We start from the raw sequence: 21,847 nt of genomic DNA, 5'->3' as shown, positions 1-21,847 counted from the left end.
CGCGTATTTAGAACATCATCCTGTGTGCCCTACAGCTTTGTATTGTGGAGTGTTGGGGACTATGGGAAGGCAGAACTGCATCTGTCAGGGCATCAGCTCCCAGCCTGGCCCCTAGATTTACCCCAACAGAGCCATGTTTATCAATAGCCATGGACCCAATGTTTTAACTACCTAGTCAGCAGGAGGCCCTGAGACTCCTCACATCCTTTCTCCTGAGTCTAAGTCCAGCTTCCTCACCCTCTGTGGGAGACTGGTGCTTGACTTCAGTGTGTTCAAAGAGTCACCTTCCGAGAGTCAGGCTTCATGAGTTGTCTTGGTTGGTTCTGAACCCACATGATTTTTGCCGTCTTCACAAAAATCCCGATCCCATGTCTCTGATGGGATTTCCCCACCCCCCACCTCCCACCCCCAGTGCTGGCATGCACTGAATCCAGAGAGGCTATAATGCCTAAGGACCAAGTGATGCCCATGGTAAGTCTTCCAGGACGAGACAAAACGTAGCAGCAAGACTAAGCACCTAGTTGGCTGAGAGTTTCCCCTGGCACCCTAGATGGGCACCCTGGGAGGCCAACGTGCTTCAAGTGAATTGAGGAATGAAAGCCTATGACTTTGAAAGCCTGCCTGTTAATAACATCTTTACAAAAGGCAGGAAGGTGCGTTGTTCCTTTAGTGGAAGATCCGCTAATCCCACCACCTGGCAGAGGGTCAGAGGGATAAGGGCTGTTGCTTGGGAAACATATTAGCTGCCAGAGCCAGGAGCTACTCTGTGGGGTGCAGAGCTGGAAGTTTCAATGGCTAATCTTCAATGTAAAAATGTGGTCTTTGGGCCAAAAGGGAAATTAAAAATGAAGTGAGAAGATAAGATGAGCTGTTAGTTGTCCTTGCCCACTTACCTCATAGGAACTGCGGATTAAGAGAAAAATACATTCTGGGAGCTGGCAGCAGGTGTAAGTGCTTGCCGAGCAAGCCTGAAGACCTGTTCCATCTCCAGAACCCACGTGGGAGGAGAGAATCGACTTCCAAAGTTGTCCCAACTTCCACACACATGTCGCGTCGTGTCGTGTGCACAGTAGCATTTGCCACATTCCCAACACACACATCACACACACACACACACATACACACACACACACAGAAAGAATGAGAGAGACTAAATAAAAAAGAAAGCCTACCTTATGCACACATTCACAGAAAGAAAGAGAGAGAGAGAGAGAGAGAGAGAGAGAGAGAGAGAGAGAGAGAGAGAGACTAAGAAAGCCTATCTTCTGTAGAGGCGACACTAGCTCCAACAGGAAGCCTTTTGCTGTTTGCCTGTCTGTACCTGCAACCTGGAACGTGCTGAAGGAGGCAGTTATGAGCCCAGAAGTACATATAGGATTTTACAAAAGAAACCAATCCCTAATCTCTGCCAAACCCACAAAGCGGAGGAAGCCCTGAAGACTGCGGACTGAGTTTGGAATATTAACAACCAGCGAGACTCCAGGAAAGCATCCCTAGAGCGCAGTCAGGAAGGTTTCCTTTTTAGCCTTGGGCTATGGAATCGCAACTGTTGCTTGGCGTGGGTGCGGATGCCACAAGGCGATCCAGAGATAGTAAGTTACAGAGGTTGCACATTGATAATGTGCATAGATAGATAGCATGATAGAGTTATGAAATCTTAGTGGGTGCCCTCGTTCAACCTCATTCTCCCCAGTTCTTCAATTATTCATCTGCTGAGTCACGCACTGATTCATCAGTGCATCTGCTAAAGCGCTAGCTGCGTGACCTGGAGCGAGTTGTTTAGCTGTTCTGTGCTTCCGTTTCCTCGTCTATAAAACAGAGAGGTCCAGGAGGTGCTATGCGAATGCCAAGGGAGTCACTGCTCTGGAAGTGTTTGGAAAGGGTTGCTGACACAAGGCTCTGAATGGCGCCCTCCTCCAGCATTGTAGGGCCTGGCGAAACCCACTTTCTTGGCCACTTCGATGCCACTTTCCTGGCTAGACTCTCTGTGGATATTGTGACTGGGCTTGCACACTGCATGTAGGGACCTAACCACAGAGGCTTCATAGGGTAAAAAAAAAAATAAAAATAAAAATTAAAAAAAAAATCATTCCTTTTTTGACTTGGGGAAGGGGGTCTTTCCAGAGCAGGCTGGATCTCTCTTTAGCCATCTGAATTTAATTCAGGAACTTTGTCTAGGTTTGGGATGTCAGAAGTTGTTTGCTGGACATCAGAGGCAGGGGAAAACTGCAAAATGGTCTCTGAACCTGTGTTTTATGCCCCTCAGGCCAGGCCCTGAGTTGTGCTTGTTCCGCCCGCTTAGCAGTAGTCTCAGTGTCCCTATCTTGCTCTCTTCACACATCAGTGTGGGCCAAGGAGCAGGCCTCATTGTGGCTGCCAGACTGCCACACCACTAACCACTTTCCGAAGACATCCCCATGCACTGAGCAAGTCTGTGTCAGCTTCTCTCTGCCCCTGATTCATCTAAGCACCTACCAGGGAGTACACTGTTTGGCTGTTCTGGTTCATTTCTTCTTCTGGGTAGGGTTGGGAACACCAGTGTTATTGATGTTTTGACAGTGAGAGGCTGGGAGGTATGAAAACCAGTCAAAATCCAAGTTCCAAGGGCAGGGCAGGCAATGAGGGCTCTTACATGTCTTCTCTACCAACTTGTCATGTCTCCTTCTAACCTACTTGTTCTGAAAGAAAGGAGGTGGTGGTATCGCAGCGCCTCCATCTTTGCGGTATTGAGTCCCCTGTTCATGTCCCTGTACCTCTCTCCCTTTCTGCACCTCATTCTTTCTGTGAGATTAAAATCATAGACTAATAGTCATCCTCCCCCACAGCATATACACTATGCTGTGGCTGCCAGGCATACAAGCTGCTACTGAGAACTGAGAACAGAGTGGTTGTTAGTAGCACTCCAGGTGACCTGCACCAGAGGCTGGGCAGCGGAGGGGCCTCTCTTACGTCTTAAGGGAGCCACCACTTGGAAGTTGGATTTCCTGGTTTTGGTCTTGGGAAGTTGTTCCAGGCCCCACAGAGAATAACTATGATGCCTGATTTTCTTTCATCTAAAGCTTGTGTTTAGAGTGTCTGAACACCCACCATGGTGTGTCAGTGGTGAGGATTTAGTTGTCTTCCATGTTGGAAGCCCCTGTGGAAGCATCAACCTGGACAGATAGCGGCATGACATCAGGGCTAGATGGGAACAGAGTTGCAAGGTGGCCTTTTAGCAAAGGTTTTTGGGGTCTTGTGTTTTAACAAATGCAAGGCATGGGAAGTCCCAGCAATGAACTAGCTGTTCTTGGCACCATAAGTGGCTCTTCTCTGTGTTTGAGAGTTCAGTGCTATGACTTAAAAGTTGAGTACCTGATGCTGCAGGAGGCTAGCTGAGCATTGATGCCGAGAGATGGTTTTTGTTTCCCACCCCTCTGTGAAAATGTCTGAGAGGAATCACATGAGTAGAGAGGGTTAGTTTGGTCCAATTTCTGAGCTTTCCATCCATTGTGGCTTGATTGCATGCCAGTGGGCCTGTGGTGGGGCAGAACCTGTGGGATCATGGGACAAAGGAGTTCACTCAGTTCAAGGCTACCAGAAAGCTGAAGGAGACGGGGGGGGGGGGGGGGGGGGAAGGGAAGGAGAAAGGTATAGCTACCAGTGACTTCCTCCCCCCCCAACCAGGGTCCCATGTCCTACTTTCCATCATCTCCCAGTAAGGCTATCGAATAAGCAACCCATCACTAGATGTATCCATGGATAAAGTCATGACCTTTGAGATCCATTTAGTTCCCTGAGGCTCTTCAGTTGACAACAGAGCCTTTGACCTATAAGCCTTTGGGAAATATTTCGAATTCAAACCAGCCATGTACAGACCAAGAAAGGAATTAGTTCAGGGTTGATTGCATTGCTACAGGGAGATCTCCAGTCTTCACATGGTTTGTACAGTGCTAGAATATAGAGTGAAACTCAATGGGGAGCAGGATTCCATGTTAAAGGAATCCTTAATTTCCCCCCATATGCCTGAAGCTATAGAGCAATCAACATATTATCTCTAGTTATGCTTATGTGTGTGCGTGATGTGTGTAGTCCTTTCTATCGTGATGGTTTTCAGCTACTCAGTAAGATATAATTTTCATAAAGCTCAAACTCAAGTACAGACTTGTAGAGAATTAGGAGCCAATCCTAATCCCATTGATACTCAGAGCTTCATCTCTTACTCGTTCATTCATTAAACAATCACCAAGTGCCTCCTTAATTAGTATTGTCTATAACATACAATATTGTACAATGGGTAACAAGGGTGGTTGGGAAACCCAGCTGGCAAAGTGTAGCCCTCTCCTCCACCAAGGGGCTCATTCTAGGGATAGCAAAGACAACAGACGCAGGCATGCGCAGAGAGGGTGTGGGTGTGGGTGTGGGTGTGGGTGTGGGTGTGGTGGTATCTGGTGTTAAAAAAAAAAAAAACAGCTGTGTCCCATCAAAGAATGAATAGACAAAAAGTGGGTGGAGCAAAGGAAACTGTGGGCACCCCAGGGTAAGGCCTTGTAGTTGCTATTTGAATGGTTGTCAACTCAACTATATCTGGAATGAACTACAATCCAGAATTGGAAGGCTCACCTGTGATCCTAATCTGGAGGCTGGGAGATCTTGAGGCATAGTGGCTGTGAATCCCAGAAAATTAAAAAAAAAAAAAAAGAAGGGAGATCTCTGAGTTCAAGGACCTCTGGGATGAAGCAAGTCCCAAATCGAGGCATGGTGGCACACACCTTTAACCTTGGCCACACCTTCTGCTGGAGACCTACATAAGGACATTGGAAGAAGGAAGATTTTCTCTCTCTTCTAAGCTTGCTTGCCTTGTGGGACTGAGCAACTGCTAGATCCTTGGATTTCCATTCACAGCTGCTGCTGCACATTGGTGGGGAGTTGGACTACAGACTGTACGTCATTGACAAATTCCCTTACTATATAGAGACTACCCATAACTTATGACTCTAGAGAACCCTGACTAATACAGGCCTCTAGCCCAGCTTTTATGCCGCCAGAATGTGATTTCCAGCAGTAACACAAAGAAAAAAAGAAGAGGAAGAGAAAGGAGGAGGAGGAAGAAGAGGGAGAAGAATTGTGATTAACTTCCTTAATAAGCCACATTAGGGGCTCTGGTTAGCAAGCCAGGAAAGAACTTTGTGGAAGTACAGATGCCAAGAACTGCAGTGGCAATGTATTTCCCATCTCAGAGTTAAGTAGCAGGATCCTGGGAAGTGCCCTTGGTACTGGAATGAGAGGGGTGGGTAGAAATGGGGGAGGGGAGGTCATGTCAGCCAGTGAAGTGGGGAGGTCAGGTTAAAGTCTTAAGGTCAGACTGAAGCGGTCTGGCGGTTCCTTGGGCAGTCTGTCGGTTCCTCGGAAAACTGGGCACATCACTTCCGGAGGATCCTGCTATACCACTCCTGGGCATATACCCAGAGGATTCCCCAGCATGTAATAAGGAGACGTGCTCCACTATGTTCATAGCAGCCCTATTTATAATAGCCAGAAGCTGGAAAGAACCCAGATGTCCCTCAACGGAAGAATGGATGCAAAAAAATGTGGTATATATACACAATGGAGTACTATTCAGCCATTAGAAACAATGAATTCATGAAATTCTTAGGCAAATGGATAGCGCTGGGGAACATCATACTAAGTGAGGTAACCCAGTCTCAAAAAATCAATCTTGGTATGCATTAGCCTAGAAAATTGGAATACCCAAAACATAATCCACACATCAAATGATGTACAAGAAGAACGGAGGAGTGGCCCCTGGTTATGGAAAGACTCAGTGTAGCAGTATAGGGCAATACCAGAACAGGGAAGTGGGAAGGGATGGGATGGGAGAAAAGAGGGAGGGAAGAGGGCTTATGTGACTTATGGGCTTATGGGGAGTGGGGGGGGGGCAGGAAAGGGGAAATCATTTGAAATGTAAATAAAAAATATATTGAATAAAAAAAAAAGTCTTAAGGTCAGCAAGGCCTATTCTAGCAGCTGCTGAGAGTCAGAGCTCCCTTCAGCAGTTGCTAAATGGCCAAGTCCCCTCTGGCTGCTAAGGAAAGTAAAGGCCTCCTCTAGCTGTTAAGAAGCAAGAGCCTCCAGTTGCAGGGAAGAATAAAGGCCCCCTCCAGCTGTGACTGAAAAGAAAGACCCCCTGAAGTTGTTGTTGATAAGCAAGGTCCTTCCAGCTGTTAGTGATAATCAAGGCCTGCTTCAGCTGCTGGTGAGAAGTGAGACTTCTTCAATGGAGGTGGCCATAGAGAGTGAAGGATGCTGGGACTGATGCCCCCTTCCCTGCAGCTCACTTAAGACAGGGCTGGAAGGAAAGGGTCTTTTTTTTCTTTCATACTGAGAATCTGAGTTCTTTTGTTTATGTCCCTTCCGTGTATCTTCCCTGTAAACATCCTGTCCCATCAGCAGCTCCTAACAGACTGTATACAGTCAACATCATGTGTGGTTTTCAAAGCCAGGCCTAAGCCTTTAGACAAAGCTGGCTTCTGTTGATCACTTGTCTGCCAATTTCTCACCGGAAACAGCTCGTGTATCTCCCTTCTCCTCTTGCCCCAACCCTGTATACTTGCTGTCATCCATAGGCCAGCGTCCTTCCTAATTTGCCATGGACTGCTGTGGAGAGGTACCAGGGTGAATATGCAAGATGCATAGTTCAGACCCCAGGGCCTGATCCAGCCCACCACTTTCATCTTTGCGACTCTGTGTGGATTCAAATCTACTTAATTTAGCTGGAACTCGTCCAGTCTTGGATAGTCACGCAAGCAAGCCTTGGCTAGCTAGGAAGACCCAAGACATCTCCATGATGTTTTGCGTACTCCAAAGGGCTGTCCAAGCCAGTGACTGTGATACCAGAATGAGTCCCTGCAGCGATGAGGAAGTAGATTTGTTGCATAAGTACTGTTTAGGGTGCTTGTAATCCTAGAGGTAGAATCTGAGGCCTCCTGAATGCTAGAAATATGTACTCTGTTGCTACACCCAATCCCTACTGTAGTCTGAGTTTGAGCCTTTGCACTGTTCTGCTGTTTTATTACTACAAGTCAACCTCAGGATTGAAAGATGAAGAAATGGACTCTTCTTGTTAGGGGAAGCAGAACCACTTTGAATACATATAGCATGGGAAAAATTGGGACCCCCCCCCCAATGATGGTCCTGGTGGGACAATGCAATCTCTTTTCTATTCTCAGCTGCCCTTGTCATGCAATGCTAATTTGCATGCTCTTCAAATTCATAAATTGGGAATCTTTTGGACTATGACCTTGGTGATGTCACGAATACATTGCAGAGCTGGGGACCAGCCAAAGAACACCATCGACTGTTGCTCACTATCCAGTAATCCTCTTAATTTTTCATACTGGCCTTCTCTTTCCTGGTCCTTGGGGACACTTCCCTCATGCCTTTTGCTTTTATAAAAGTGACATCTGATGGGTAGTCGCGGTTAACAGCTCTCACCTCCTTCCTTCCTCATCCTTCTCTAGGAATGATTTGGTCACTCCCTCCTCTGTTCTTCCAAATGTCCCTTACATCTTGCATCCCATGACCATGCATTTTCTGGGCAGTTGTCTGACTCTCACCTCTTGCAAGCAGGAGTCATAATTGGTTGCTGTTCTGTCCTTGCATGGGGCAGTAGTGCTATTGGAACCCCCTGTACAGTGTGACTGTTTGGGTGGGCTGGATGGTAGGTAGGTTCTTTGTCATTATAAACACATATAAACACATATCCACATCTATACACATCATCCAGATTACTAATAAACAAACTCTATTGGCTGCTTATCACTGGCAAAAGCAATTTAAGAAAGGTCGAGTTTGGGCTGGAGAGATGGCTCAGAGGTTAAGAGCACTGACTGCTCTTCCAGAGGTTCTGAGTTCAAGTCCCAGCAACCACATGGTGGCTCACAACCGTCTGTAATGAGATCTGACGCCCTCTTCTGATGTCTAAAGATAGTACAGTCATGAAAAACCAAATAAATAATAAATAAATTTTTGAAAGAAAGAAAGAAAGAAAAAAAGAAAGAAAGAAAGAAAGAAAGAAAGAAAGAAAGAAAGAAAGAAAGAAAGAAAGAAAGAAAGAAAGAAAGAAAGAAAGAAAGGTCGAGTTTATTCTGACTTGGCAGTTTAAGGTAGAATATCTCAAAAAAGCCTGGGATGGGATTAATGCCCAAAGTAACTTGTACTTTCTCTCCATTCTCCATTTCAGGCTTGACTTTGCTGAGCTAGCAATGCCGTCAAAGAGCAACTGGCAGCTGTTGGGTCTGTGCTAAGCAAGGCTCGGAGCTGTGGGGCCAGGCAGTTGTATCTGTGAGCTAGGGGCAGACAGACAGTGCCTCAGCTTCCTGAGGTAAGTGACTGTTTTTCCCCACATGGTGAGGGAGATGTGCTGTCTTTTCCAGACTCTCCCACCGGGCTGTGCTGTGGCTTGCATTGAGGGATGAGAAAAAATACTCTGTTCTTTCCATCCTTTGGAATAATGTTCAGGGAATGAGACATGTGCTGTTTTCCAGTCTCTTCTGTGGGTTATATAGCAAAGCAAGGGGGTGTAGCCTGTTTTCTTGGAGGCTTTGTAGCATTCCCTGCCTGCCATGTGGAACAGCTCCCCCAGAGGGGACAAGTACAGAGGAGGCTTCTGTTAGAGAACTTCCGCAGTTCTCCTGAAAATTGAGAAGAGACACCTGAATTGTGAAAGTTCTGTGACACGTGACTGTCAGTACAAGTACAGCCTGGCCTGACACTACTGCATTAAACGTCCAGTTTTGCGTCTTATGCAGCTAGATCTGATGATGGACTGGCTGTTGTGAGGAATCTGTCAGTGCCTTGATGCCTCTCAGGGGAGAATGAGGTGGCAGGCACAAAGAAGTCCTGGGTATATGCATTGCTCCCCTACATTCTGAATATAGTGCTAGGGAAGATTATGTATTTGCGTATGACAAACACATACATTTATATATATGTAAACACACACCCACATCTATACACATCATCCAGATTACTACTAAACAAACTCTACTGGCTGCTTCTCACTGGCAAAAAGCAATTAAAGAACGGTCGAGTTTATTCTGGCTTGCAGCTTAAGGTAGAGTGAGCCCAGAGTGACAGCGACCATATAGTCTCAGGAGCATGCAGCAGCTGGTCACATGCATCCACAGTCAGGAGGCAGCGAAAGATGAATGCTGGTGCTTAACTCCCTCTCTCCTGATTTAGTTCAGGACCCCAGTCCTGCATGGGTGCCAGCACAATTAGGGTACGTATTCCTTCCTCAATTCATTAACCTAGAAACAGTCCCAGAGACATGCCCAGAACTTGATGTCTATGGCAGTTCTGAACCTCCTCGAGTTGATTGACTGACCTGTATAGTATGTGCATCTTGAGTTCTCACTGATGATGCTAGAACATCCGTGAGGTTCCAGACTATCTTGCTAGTAAGTGGCTCGGCGCCACTCCGGCTACTGCATTTATTAAACTCTCAGGGCCTGTGTTAGACCCTTATCCTGAAACACTAATGAAGTCATGCCATGATGCAGTTTCCCCCCAGTGAGCACCCTGTCTTGACTGCTCAGATCAAAAGGTCCAGGAATGCTCCCTAAAAGGAAGAAGAAAGCCCAGAGCAGAGGGTGAGTGTCGAAGATCCATCCCTCCTTGCTGTGATCAAATACTTGACGAAAGTTACCTTAGGGAAGATGGATTTATTCTGGTTTAAGGGAATGTCACCCAGCATGATTGTGAAGACATGGTAGGAATGGCTTTAGCTATAGCAGCAGAAGTGTGCTCACATCTGGGTAGTTCAAATAGACCTAGAAGCTGGAGAGAGAGTTAGTGTAGGAACTAGTGTTGGTATTCTGTCTAAGCTCCACCCCATACCTACCTGACAAAAGCCAGGTATGCCCCACCCCATAGATCTGGCCCACTATAAAAGGGGCTACTTGCCCCTCCTCTCTTTCTCTCTTCCCTCTTCCATCCCACTCTCAACTCTCTGCCCCTTGGGCTCTCCTCCCCTCCCCCCTCTCTCCTCGTGGTCATGGCCGGCCTCCACTACTTTCTCTCTCTCCCTCTCTCTCTCTCTCTCTCTCTCTCTGCCTTTCTCTACTTCCACTATACCACTAACTTCCAACCTCTACCCTGAATAAACTCTATTCTATACCATGCCTGTGTGTGTGTGTGGTCCCTCGGAGGGAAGAGATGCCTGGACAAGGGCCTGCCTGGGCATCCCCTTCCCCCACACCACCGTGCCACACTCCCTTAATCCCCATTCTCTCTTTTTAAGCCCCTTCAACTAGAGCTGAGCTATAACCCATAAACACACACAAAAGGGGGGGGTAGGGGAGAGGGAGGCCCCACTTCCTCCAATCAAGCCTTATCTTCAGAGAGTTCCACAACCACATCTTAAAGGTTCCATAACTCCCCAAATGGGGCCACCAACTGGGGATCAGTCATTCAAACATGGAAGACTATAAGACAAAGACACTTCACCTCCAAACTTTAGCAATAGGAAGTGTTTGTTGCCATGGCTACAGGTCTCTGGCCCTGGCAATGGCCAGCTGGACCTTGTTGATGGACATCTCTTCCTTGCTCCCCATGATATATGTATGTGATCCGTATCCCCCACACACAGTCTTATATAAAAGTCCACCGGCAATACCTAGCAACGTGTGACTATCCATGCATGTGAGAGCGCAGCACATGGCCTCTTGTCCTGAGCTCAGAGTGGGAGGAAGACTTGAGAACTTTCTTCTCTTGTCCCGAATTTACCTAGGTGAGCAGCCTTAGCAAAAAGCTGTAGTTTAAACACAGCTGTCTTCCCAACGTCACTTGACAAACACTGGTTTCCCTCGCATGTCTACAAGTGCTTTTGTGTGTGTGTGTGTGTGTGTGTGTGTGTGTGTGTGTGTGTGTGTGTGTCAAGTGTGATTCTAGACAGTGATCCAGAGAGTTCATGTCCTTGCCTGGAGTAGCTAAGGGGAAGAAGGAAGGATGGCATCGAAGTGGCAGGATAGTGGGCAAGGGCACCAGAGTATGGAGCGTTGCAATTGTGGGTGCATGGGTGTCTGTGGGGAGCCAGATCCCACTGCTGATGGGTGAGCAAGAGTTGGAGGGAAGAGAAGACTGTTGGTCACAACTCATAACAGGCGTGTTTCCTCCTTAGTAGGAGCTATGGCTCTGTAGAGGCCTGGGACTGTTCCTGCCTCCACACATTCTGGCAGAGTCATGTGCTTGGACGCTCTCAGCACTAAGTTATTTCCTCTAAAAACAACAGGCCATGTTATCAGTCAGACCAGAGACAGCCTGCAGGCGAGGCTCTCGGTAGCTGAGATAAGAGGGTTTGTTGGCGGCCCCCAGATACTGACCTGGGTGGAAAGGAGCTTGGGGAATTTCCTTTGTTGATAGCCTTTGAAAAGAGAGGGGCAGTGTCAAGAGCAGGCACCCCTTCCCTGGAAGAGGGAACACACACACACACACACACACACAAGGGAGAATCTTCACATGTCCTGTCCGCAAGGCTGTAAGGTAGCGAAGGATTAGCTGGTAAGGGCGATTAATGGGTAAACCTAGTGGATGAATGAGTAGGAAAAGAAGATAGCTTTAGTTTCTGTCTGTATAATCCCATCCCCCGTTTCTTGGCAGGCACTCAGGGGTGCCTCCAGCCTTGGGGCTTTGCTGGGCATGGAAGGTGAAAAGGGTAAGCAAGTCCTGTACCTCTGGGATGCTGCTGATAGCCCAGGCAGGAAAAAAATAGATACAGCAGTCAGTGGCAGGCGCAGGGTATCATTTTGGCTTTATTGAGTCTGTGCAGTTTGGAGTTCTCTGTAGAGAAATGATATATTGTCATAGACGTAAAATAAAATATAAGTGGGGTGCTCTGGGGACAGGGTACCATTCTCCTGGGTGAGGGCCAGTGTCTGGTGATTTATAGCTGAGGGATTGTCTGGCTTTCTCTTCTGGGTCTCTAGAGCTTTCAGGTGGGGAACAGGTCATCTGCTAATGCCTGGACACATACTCAGAAGGAAGGCCATTGGGAAGGACAGGGACATCCAGTGTGGTGTTTGGTAGCATGCATGTTCCTGGTTTTGTTTTCTGGTTGATGAAAATGGGTTGAAGTCTCTTGTTCCTTTCATGCTGCTGGGATGCTTAAAGACACAGGCTATACAATCTTTAGGGCAACTGGTAGTTTACTTCTATATTGTAAGGCTGAGTCACCAGGGAGTGGAACTGTTTGAGAAGGATTAGAAGAATTAGGAGATTTAGGCTTGTTGGAGGACATATGTTGCTTGGGGTAGGCTTTGAGACTTCAAAAGCCCACACCAGTCCCCGTCTGTCTGTCTGTCTGTCTATCTCTATCTGTCTCTCTCTCTCCCTCTCTCTGCATGTTGCCTTCAGATCCGGGCATAAAACTCTTGGCTATTGCTCCAGCACCCTGCCTGTCTGTCTGCTTCTTGCCACGATGATCATGAACTAACCTTTAAAAACTCTGATCAAGCCCTCAATTAGATGCTTTCTTTCATAGGAATTGCCTTGGTCATGGTGTTTGTTTATAGTATTAGAGCAGTAACTAAGACACTGACCTAGGGAATCCCACTTCCAGGCTGCATCCCAAGGACCAGTGAACTACAGAAGGGCTGAGCAAGGTGTGGGTGGCGCCTGTGGGAGGAAGTACCTTCAAAGACTTGGCTAGAGCTCAGTTCTTAGAGCGCATGGCCAGCCACTATGGGAAATAGCTACCTACAAGCCAGGTGCACTCCATTTATCAAGAGCTTGCATTTTGTTTTAAATGCGTGGCTTTGTATAGTGTTTCCTTAGCAACAACTCCAAACGGAGTAAGCCTTTTATGGAACAGAGGCACAGGGTGGCTTAGTCATGTACCCACAGACACACGGCTCTGAGATGGTCTGGAAGTCACAACGTGCTTCAAGAGCCTTGCCCACCAACTCTGTTGCCTTTCAGGATCCCTGCTCCTAATTTTTATAGCTTTCTAATACTTGAGAAAATAGCCTGAGCGGCCAAGTTCAGGAGCAGGATTAAATGGGGGTACAACTTAGAATGGAATCACTCACAGTGGGTCCATGTAGAGTTTTCCCTAGAACACTAGATTGATCCAGGTATTAGATGCAAAGGGGAAAGGCTCGTCTGTGTATAGGAAACAGCAGTACTGGGGGCTGGTGATGTAAAGTTCTCTCTTTGGCTTGCACACCTTCAGCTGTGCTTGCTACAGCAGGGCTCATACCTCCACACCCATGAGTGCCTGTTCCATTGTTCCAATCCTGAGGACACAGCGGCTTTTAAAGGTCAGGGCCAGGAGTGTTCCTGCACTTGTGATTGCTCGCTGTCCAGCCTCTTGTGGGCTCTCTGCTATCGTCTGCTTCTTTGCTGTTGTACCAGATGTAATGCACGTCAACCTCCCTTGGATCCAACACTTTCCTTCACAGACAACGGATATTTTTCAGTCAACCATGGTGGCCGGGTCCAGTGTCACAGGATGAGGGAGCAGAACCAGGGGCATGGAAATTGTGACGGTGCTGTTAGAAGCCAACCGCACACACTGAGTCCTTCACTCTTCATGAACGGCCAGCTTTTGGTCTGGCCACACCCAGCTGGTAGGAGGCATTCAGACATTTACAGATTCTACAGATAATCTTGGTTTCTGACGTGGTTTCTATTTGTGTCCTTCCTTCTAATGCTCATGTCCATGATGGCCCTGGTATAGAGTCCAAGTTCGGTGGGAGGAAGGTAAAGACTCAAAGTCTACTCATAATTCCCAGTCTCAGCTCTCCCAATCTCACCCCTCCAGCTAGGCACAAAGCAGTCAATCTTCAGAACATTAATGTGGCTTAGCAGCAAATCATGCTTCTGCCACTCACCGAGTTATCCTGACTTCAGTTTCCTTACCTGTGAAGTGGGCAGAATAGCTAATGATAGCCTGAATTAGTTACTATACAGAAAAGTACTCAAGAGTCCTTCTAGACACAGCACACTCCGATGGCCAGTATGAAACAGAAGCGCCATCGATACGTACCGATGGGAGCACAGCTCTTGCTCCACAGGGAAGGAAAGTTTATTCTGAGACAAATATAAGTGACTGTGGATCAGGAACACAGACTCAGGTTGCCCCAAACGATGTGTTTTCCCCATTTACTGGTAGCATGGACTCTATAGTCACAGAACAAAAGGAAATCATAAAATAACGCATTTACCCGAAACTTCAGTGGGAGCATCAGGTGGATGAGTTACAGCAAAGGGGGTAGGGTAGCTCTGCTACAGATTTCAGAGGAGATCTGATGACATGCTTAGCCTTTAAGCTGGTGAAAGCTAGTAGTGTGTTAATGCATCCTCAGGATCTCACTTGAAGAATGTTAGGTCAGAGTGAGAGGTAATTGATTAAAGGATATGAAGACGACTTCAAAATAACCTGAAATAATTGTTTATGAGTCAGGGTCTTATATAGGCAAGCTGGCCTTGAACTTGCTATGTAGCTAAGGTTAACCTTAAAGTTCTCTTCTTCCTGCCCCTGCTTCCCCGGTGCTGAGGTTACAGGTCTACAAAGCCATGCCCCACTTCTACAGTGCTAGAGATTGAAGCATCACCCTACCAACTGAGCTACCCCCTAGCCTGGGGCCATAATATTTTCTCTCTGTCTACAACAGTTCTGCTCCCTACAGTTACTGAGCATTAATCAGTCTGCTAAATCTTCAACATAGGTGTGGCTTTGTGTGTGTGTGTGTGTGTGTGTGTGTGTGTGTGAACTTAAGTCTACAACAAAAGGGTGGCTGTGGGTAGGGATATAGCTGTGTTGTCATACATAGCTCTTGTGACCACTCCAGAAAGAAGCCTGCCTCAGGGACATCACGGCCCTATGGTTTGCATAGAACAGCTCATTCCTTGCCTTATCATCGGTCAATTGTCATCTCTTCTTCAAAACTCTGTGCAAGTGTAGGTCCTGCCTTCTGGGAATCACCCCTTTCCAGTTCCATTTTCATCCCAGTCTTCAACCAGGCCGACTCCTTTGACATTTACCCCACCTCCCTACCGGATGTCATTGTCACCCTGGCCAGCTCTAAATAGCTCTGTGCTATTTAGGATTCTGGAGGAACAGGGCTGGTGGTTTCTCTTTCCCTTGTGAGCGCCTGCCTTCATCAAGCGCAGCTTTTCCTTTCCAGCACGGAGGAAGGTGATGGACCAGGCAAGTCTAGGCATTCCCAATGCACCAGAAAACATAATCCAAAGCCAGGCTGTTTCCCACTGCTCTCAGAACCACAGGCTGGCCCACCGGCTCCATCCATAACCACAAAACTCAGAGTGCAGCTAGCTGACCGGGTGCAGGTCAGGCAGGACCCTGGGGCCCTCTCTTCCCTCTTCAGCTTCCTCAGGTCCCTGCCACCCTGGGACACCACATCTAGTTTTAGGCCAATGGAAACTGAAGATACTCTTATCTGTGGGCTTGAGGTCTTTTGACTTTGGGAACTTTTCCTCTTTCTTAACACTGGCCCCAATAGCTACATGTCTCCCTGTCTCCCAGTTTATTAAGCAAGCACACCCAAGTAGTCTTCAGCCCTCCCTGAAATCAATGGCTGTGTGAGGAGGAGGAGGAAGGGAGGGTAACAGAGCCAGCCTGCCTGAGATCCATTTGGCAAGCCTTTGTGTTACATCCCACAGCACGTCCAAGAGGCTATTCGGGGAAGACACGTCACTATGTTGCTCAATGGTTTTTGTGTAAACACTTTTTCTAAGCACTAAAATCACCCTCTGTGCTGAGAGTAATGGCCATCAGAAAAAAAGCAGGAAAGGGACCTTTAAGTTAAGGCTGGTAACACAGACTTGCTTTTTCTCTTTGTCCATTAGAATAAAATAACCCTGTTGCACTTAGCAGTCTTTGCAGATGGGCAGTGTACTCAATAGGACCTCTAGGGGTCAGGGACTGTCTCCCCACCCCGCTTCAATCCTGCACTTGAGTCAAGGAGAGTCATTCTAAAAGTGTTCCAGGAATCACCATGAACAATCACTGCACTGCATGGTGGTTGTGTAATATTCTAGCAAACAATAGTAGGACCTGGAAGTTTCCATCCTTCTATTGCTGCATATTTGTAGGTCATGCACATCAGTACATATGATCACCCTGGTTACTGCTACCAGCCCTCTGATGTTGTGAGCATTTATTTCCCTTCATTTGTACCAAGCTCCTGGGATGCATTGCCAGGACGAGCGGAACTGCTTTGAGAATTTCTCCCACCTATTTGCAATTGTGACCTTGCTGGGGAAGGAAGCCAGGAAGATTGGGAACAAGAGCTGGAAGATGATCCCAAGAGGCTGGGAGGGGGACAGGGCAAAAACCAAGGAGATTCCACAGCACGGTGGGATCATGTAACAGGCAAGTGGATCTTTTTTCTGCAGGCCTCAGTATCCAGGTCATGGAGGAACAGGAGCAAGGAGATGTCAGGCAAAGAAGAGGCAGGACATGGGGTCAAGGGAGCTTGTTTCTGCTATGACGAGAACCAGCTCTCCAATCTCGCACTTGTCTGGGGCTAGCATGTGGGCGGGGCGGGGTGCTTGCTAGCAGTGAATGAACTACACAGGACTGTGACCCACTTCGGGATTGGGTCTTGGGTTGTTGATAATCTACAAGGCAAAAATGGAATAAGAGTGGCTCAGTGGTGCTTGCTCCAAATGTCTACCGAGCCTGCAGGCCATTTGTACCTGGTGGTGGTACTTCGGGGCTCCAAGGAATTGAGAATACCTTTGGGCCATGAGAGATGGAATGCTCACATTCTGATTACATTCGGGGACTTCCAAGGCTCCAGCATCCTGTGGGAGCCTTTGTTCTTCTAAATGTCCTGAAGTACAGAAGAAGTTCATAGCATAAGCTGCACATTATCAACTATCTGTGGCTTGGCTGTGGGAATGAGACAGGGAAGGGAGGCACAACAGGGGTCATACAGAGAGAGAGAGTGAGAGAGAAAGAGAGACAGACAGACAGACAGACAGACAGAGACAGAGAAACAGAGAGAGAGCGCAGGGGTGGGCTGGAAACTCTCCTTGTTCTAGCAGCAGGAACCTTCTTATACTTTCTAGGCACACTGCACACTGTCCCAGAGATGGGCTTGCATGTGGCAGGAAAAGCAGCTTGGGACACTAGTGAAGAGGTCCCCTTGAGAAATAGTGTGCCTGGCTGGCGTGTGGTGTGGCTGCACATCAGCCCTTAAGTTTGCTCATTACAGAACACCCCTCCCCCATGCTGCCTCTGGGTGGTCCCAACTAGATCACTCACATAGCTCAGACCTGTTAATATACACTGTACCGGATGAAAATACTGAGGAATTCTTAAAATGTTTGTTTTATGGTCCAAAAACTAGTAATCATTGGGTATAAGGCGATGCCTGGAGCATTTCAGTGAGAAATACTTCGACAGAAATCCAGCTAGTGAGGAGAGTGGTGTTGCTGGGTGGATCTTGTCAGGGTTTGTCTTGGAAGTGTCAGTCTCTGCCTTTGCTTCAGTCTGTCATGAAATCAGATGTCATCTGCCCCTGAGGGAGGAAGCCTGGTGTTCGAAGGGAATGGTTCTGTCTACTCCACAGAGGGGCCGTGGTGGTCCTTGAAGACCTCTACCTCGAGCATAATCTGAACTTCCTCCCCTCCCCCACTCCTCTCCTTCCACTCCTCTCCTTTGCAGTTCTGGGGATGGATTTAAGAACAGCAGGTACATGGGCTTTCTTGGGTTGATGGGAAGCCTCCATATTCCTCATCCAGCTGCAGTGTACACACCCAGCTGTTGAAGTTTTCCCTGTGCCTCACCTGCTTTCTCTATAAACTGGCATAACAAGACCTTCTTAGAGGATTATTATGAGAGATAACAAGTTAATAGTTATAAAACCCCAAGGGGCAAATAGAACATGTATGTGTACATGTATTTCTACACACCCATTGCATTGTATGCACGCATATATGTGTGTGTACTTACTTCATTCATGTAATATATATATGTACATCCACAAAAGCACTCTGTAGCATGCACTATATTATACTGGTGTGTTATGTGTATCATATCCATTTATAAATATATTAAATGTCTTGTACACATACTAAAACCAATTTAAATAAAATCCCATGGGTCACTCCAGCAAGTCACTTGCTTTTTCTCATTTCTGAGATTTAGAATATTTAGTAACCAGTTCCTCCTGCTTCTGCAACCAGAATGAGGGACACAGGGGGACAACCACCAGTTCAGGGGTGCTATACAGAATGTAGTTGCAAAAGTGGGGTACAAATGAATGACCAGCTGCTAAGAGCCACCCGCTCCCCTCTGATTCCCTGAAATCCCTCTTTAGGCTGGTGACAGCTGTAACTTTCGTCTACTACATTTTGCTGCTGTTTTTTGCAGCACCTGGATGCCTAGAAATCAGCTCAGGAAACCCCAGGGCCAGCCCAGAGCCCACAGAGCCCCAGCTAGAAACACTTTCCCCCGGGGCTCTCTGCCAGAATACCCAGAGTGTGCAAGTGCCTCCACCTGTGAGACTCTTTAGGACCTGAAGCCAAATCTGGCCTTCCTGTTCAGACATAGCTGCACCTTGGGAGGAGGAAGGGAGGTCCCCAGAGGCCATTGCAGAGATCCTGAAGTGACAGTTGCCTGAAGACATACTCTGAAGGCTGGTGCTGGAGCGCCTGCACCCTGTGTTTATTCAAAAGTTCAGCTCACAGTAGGCAGTCCTGATTTTTATAAATTCTAACTCCATTCCAGAGAAGAATTCCGCCACTCTCAGCCCCTAGGGCCCTTTCCAAGGACAGTCCCCTCAAGGACCAGAGGCATCTATCTCGCTCCATCACGAGATCCATCACGAGAACCCGTTATGGGACAGCTGCAATCTGCCTGTCAGATTCCCCCTGTAGATGCTAAATTCTACAAGTTCTACCTCAAAAAATGTGGCCCATGCCCACTCCACCACAATTCTCTCTCTCTCTCTCTCTCTCTCTCTCTCTCTCTCTCTCTCTCTCTCTCTCTCTCTCTCTCTCTCCCCCCACTCCCCCTTTCTTGGTGGCCAAAGAGATATAGCAAACCATTCTTAAGTGTCCTGTTTCTGGCAGCATGAAAGACTAAGAGTTACAGGGTGCCAAGTCTTTCCTGCCATATGCTTAGTGCCCCTGCGGCCCCAGATTGTCTCCAGCAGGCCCCAAAGAACATCACTAGCTCACTCTGCTGTGTTCTCTTTGCAAAGGCTAGCCTCGCTGCCCAGAAGCCCTACCCCTCTCCTTTCAGCTAGCAAGTGATCCACTGACTCTAAAGAGATCACAGCAGGCCCTGCCCCTAATGACGCGATAAAGCCTCACTGAACTGGGCTGCCCTGCCCTACCTGGGACCCTCCCTGGCTAGAGGAGGAAGATGCACACTGCGGCTTTGATGCATGCTTCAGAGTAGGGTTATTGTGAAAGACAGGATAGTGAGTAGACTAGATTTTACTGGCCAGACCTCCTCTCCTGATTACTCAATTCTGCCACTGTGGATTAGAAGTAGCCACAGCGACCCAGAGACAACTGGGTGTGGCTGTGTCCTGGCAACAGACACCACTTCACAAACATAGGTAGCAGGCCATATTTAGCCCGTGTGACCCAGTGTGCCTCTGCATACTAAGGATTTATGTCCCCATCACTAGACAGAGACTCCTCCAGGCCCTAGACCGTGCCACTGGTAGCAAGGCACTTTCAATGACTTGGACAGGGACCATGGTCTGCGCCCCCAAATCCAATGTGTCAGGGAACCAGTGGATACTGTCCTGTGGGTACCATGCCTCGTAACTACCAGCCTAGTTAGTGTAAAAGGGACACTTGTGGCTTTGTATGCTTGTGGTATAAAGAGGGGCATCATTGTGGCTTTCTAGGCTTGGAGTTAAGCTAAAGCCCTTCCTCGTATGCACTGTTAAATCCTGCAAACATTCAAAGAGCTGCGGCAGGGGTTGACCTTGTGACCTCAGCTGGCCAGTTAGGGGCATTCAACCTTAGCTCTCAAGCTTCCTGTGTGTCTGGGAATGCCATACTCCTGACAATGGCCCCGGGATTCACCACTTCCCAGCCTTGCCTGGGGCCATTAGGGTTGAAATCTCTGGAGAGTAGCTAGCTATAGGACTGGAACTGAGAGGTGCTAAAGCTCGCAGAGGCAAGCTATTCTGGACTAAGAACAGCCTGGCTCTGCATTGACATGGGCAGTGGTTCCTAGTATTCACCCTGCAGCACCGGTGTGTGCCACATGCCACAAAGGGCTCTGTATACATCCGCTTCTTTAGCTATCATCGCAATGTGTGGGGCAAATGCCGTAGTTTTTAATCCTCTTGTTTTCAGAGAGGAAACTTGGTCCCAGGAAAGTTGCTTGTGTGAGTTCACACAGAAGGTGAGGGCAAGCTGGCATTTGTACCTGGCAATCTGATATCGTGATCCTTGCTCATAGCAGTAAAATCATATACCCTGGCACGTACTCAGAGCCCCCCAAGGAACTCTTCCATCTCCGTGCCCATTCTCCAGATATGAACACTGCTGTACAGTATTCACAGTGTGAGAGACGGCATCTGCTTCAAGCATCTGTCCCCCAGACAGAAGCTCATTTTCAACTGGGGACAAACAGACAAAAATCTCACCTTTCCTTTTCTCTCTGGACAGTGAAATAACCCATCTTTGGCAAAACAAATCCAAAAAAACCGCAGATGACAGACTTCGCATGATCACCTGAGGGAGACTGTGTGGGCCTCAAATCATCAGCCCCAGGATCAAGACAATGCTAGTATGGGATTCAGTGGGTCTTCTTACCTCTCTGACCTTCGGTTACCCTGGCTGGCCAACGGGGAGACAGTGTGATTGCCTGGGTTGCTCTAAGAGCTCATGCTGGGCAGCAGTACCTCAGTGGCTGAGCCCTGGCACTCCACACACATAGCTTCCTGAATCTCTCATTCTCTTCTGTGTCGTACTCTCAGCCCTTCGAGAACGAGGGGACTCCGCCTTCTATACTCAACTGGTGAGTTCATGTAAAGGCCCAAAGCGCTTTTAGCCCTGCGAATTCACAGGAAACTCCTGTGGGCTATTTTTACCCAGAGTCCTAGCTGTGACCTCCATGCTTGCCTGTAATTGCAGGCCTTCAAGGTAGTCTCTGCTGCCTGAAACCCAGCAGTCTTTCTTTTGCTCTAATTTTTAATTGTATCTCGAAGAACTCACAGCCAGCCATTAGGCCCCAAGCCCTTGGAGATGCTTTGTAACAAGACAGAAAAAGAAGCCTTGGGCAGCTTGAACCAAACCTTGCAATCTGCCTAACTAAATGCAGAAGCTTCCCGTGGGAATTCTGTGGCTCCAGAGAGCCAGATCCTTGTCCCTTCTCTCTACCTTCCCACCTCTTACTCCACAACAGCCTGCATGCCCTGGGTGATAACGAACAGTTACTGCGGTTGAGGGTCTGGGCTGTCTAGAGACAGGGCTGAGCAGGTTTTTTTGTGCTCGCAGAGAAGCGTTACACAGTGATTAATGCCTCAAGCTGAGCCAGCCGTCCAATTCAAGGTGTTGTTTTTTTTCCACCGCCAGGCACTATGAGGACCATAGATTAGACGGGCATCCTTTCCAATCTACCACTCAAAGCTCTATCAACTCCAAGCACCCCTTTTATCTTCCCTTCAAGTCCCTCAAGCCTGGTAGACTTCCAGAACAACACTGCTCAGCTCTGTGCTTGCTGTGAGCCATTTGCTTTACAAGTTGGCCCAAGGTTGTGTTCAAAGATTGGCCCAAGGTTGTGTTCAAAGACCCACGCGTCGGATGCCAAGCGCCAAGAACAAGAAACCCGAACCTCTCCAAGGCCCTGATAATCACCCACTCTTAGCCG

At 47.8% G+C, this 21,847-nt stretch overlaps 1 protein-coding gene across 3 annotated transcripts in view; it reads left to right on the top strand.

The window, feature by feature from the left end:
• The window catches only part of St3gal1 (ST3 beta-galactoside alpha-2,3-sialyltransferase 1), a 72,494-nt gene that overhangs the window by 9,376 nt on the left and 41,271 nt on the right, over window positions 1-21,847 (top strand). For 2 of the 3 annotated variants that reach the window (XM_052161635.1, XM_052161636.1), the window contains exon 2: window positions 8,219-8,359. The exons of the other annotated variant lie outside the window; for it this stretch is intronic. The gene's annotated coding sequence lies outside the window, so the exon portion shown is untranslated. The remainder of the gene's footprint in view (window positions 1-8,218; window positions 8,360-21,847) is intronic. 3 annotated transcript variants of the gene reach the window in all.

The sequence above is a fragment of the Apodemus sylvaticus genome, chromosome 17, assembly GCF_947179515.1.
Source record: "Apodemus sylvaticus chromosome 17, mApoSyl1.1, whole genome shotgun sequence".
Taxonomy (NCBI): Eukaryota; Metazoa; Chordata; class Mammalia; order Rodentia; family Muridae; genus Apodemus; species Apodemus sylvaticus.
This window is presented reverse-complemented; position numbering and strand designations above follow the sequence as displayed.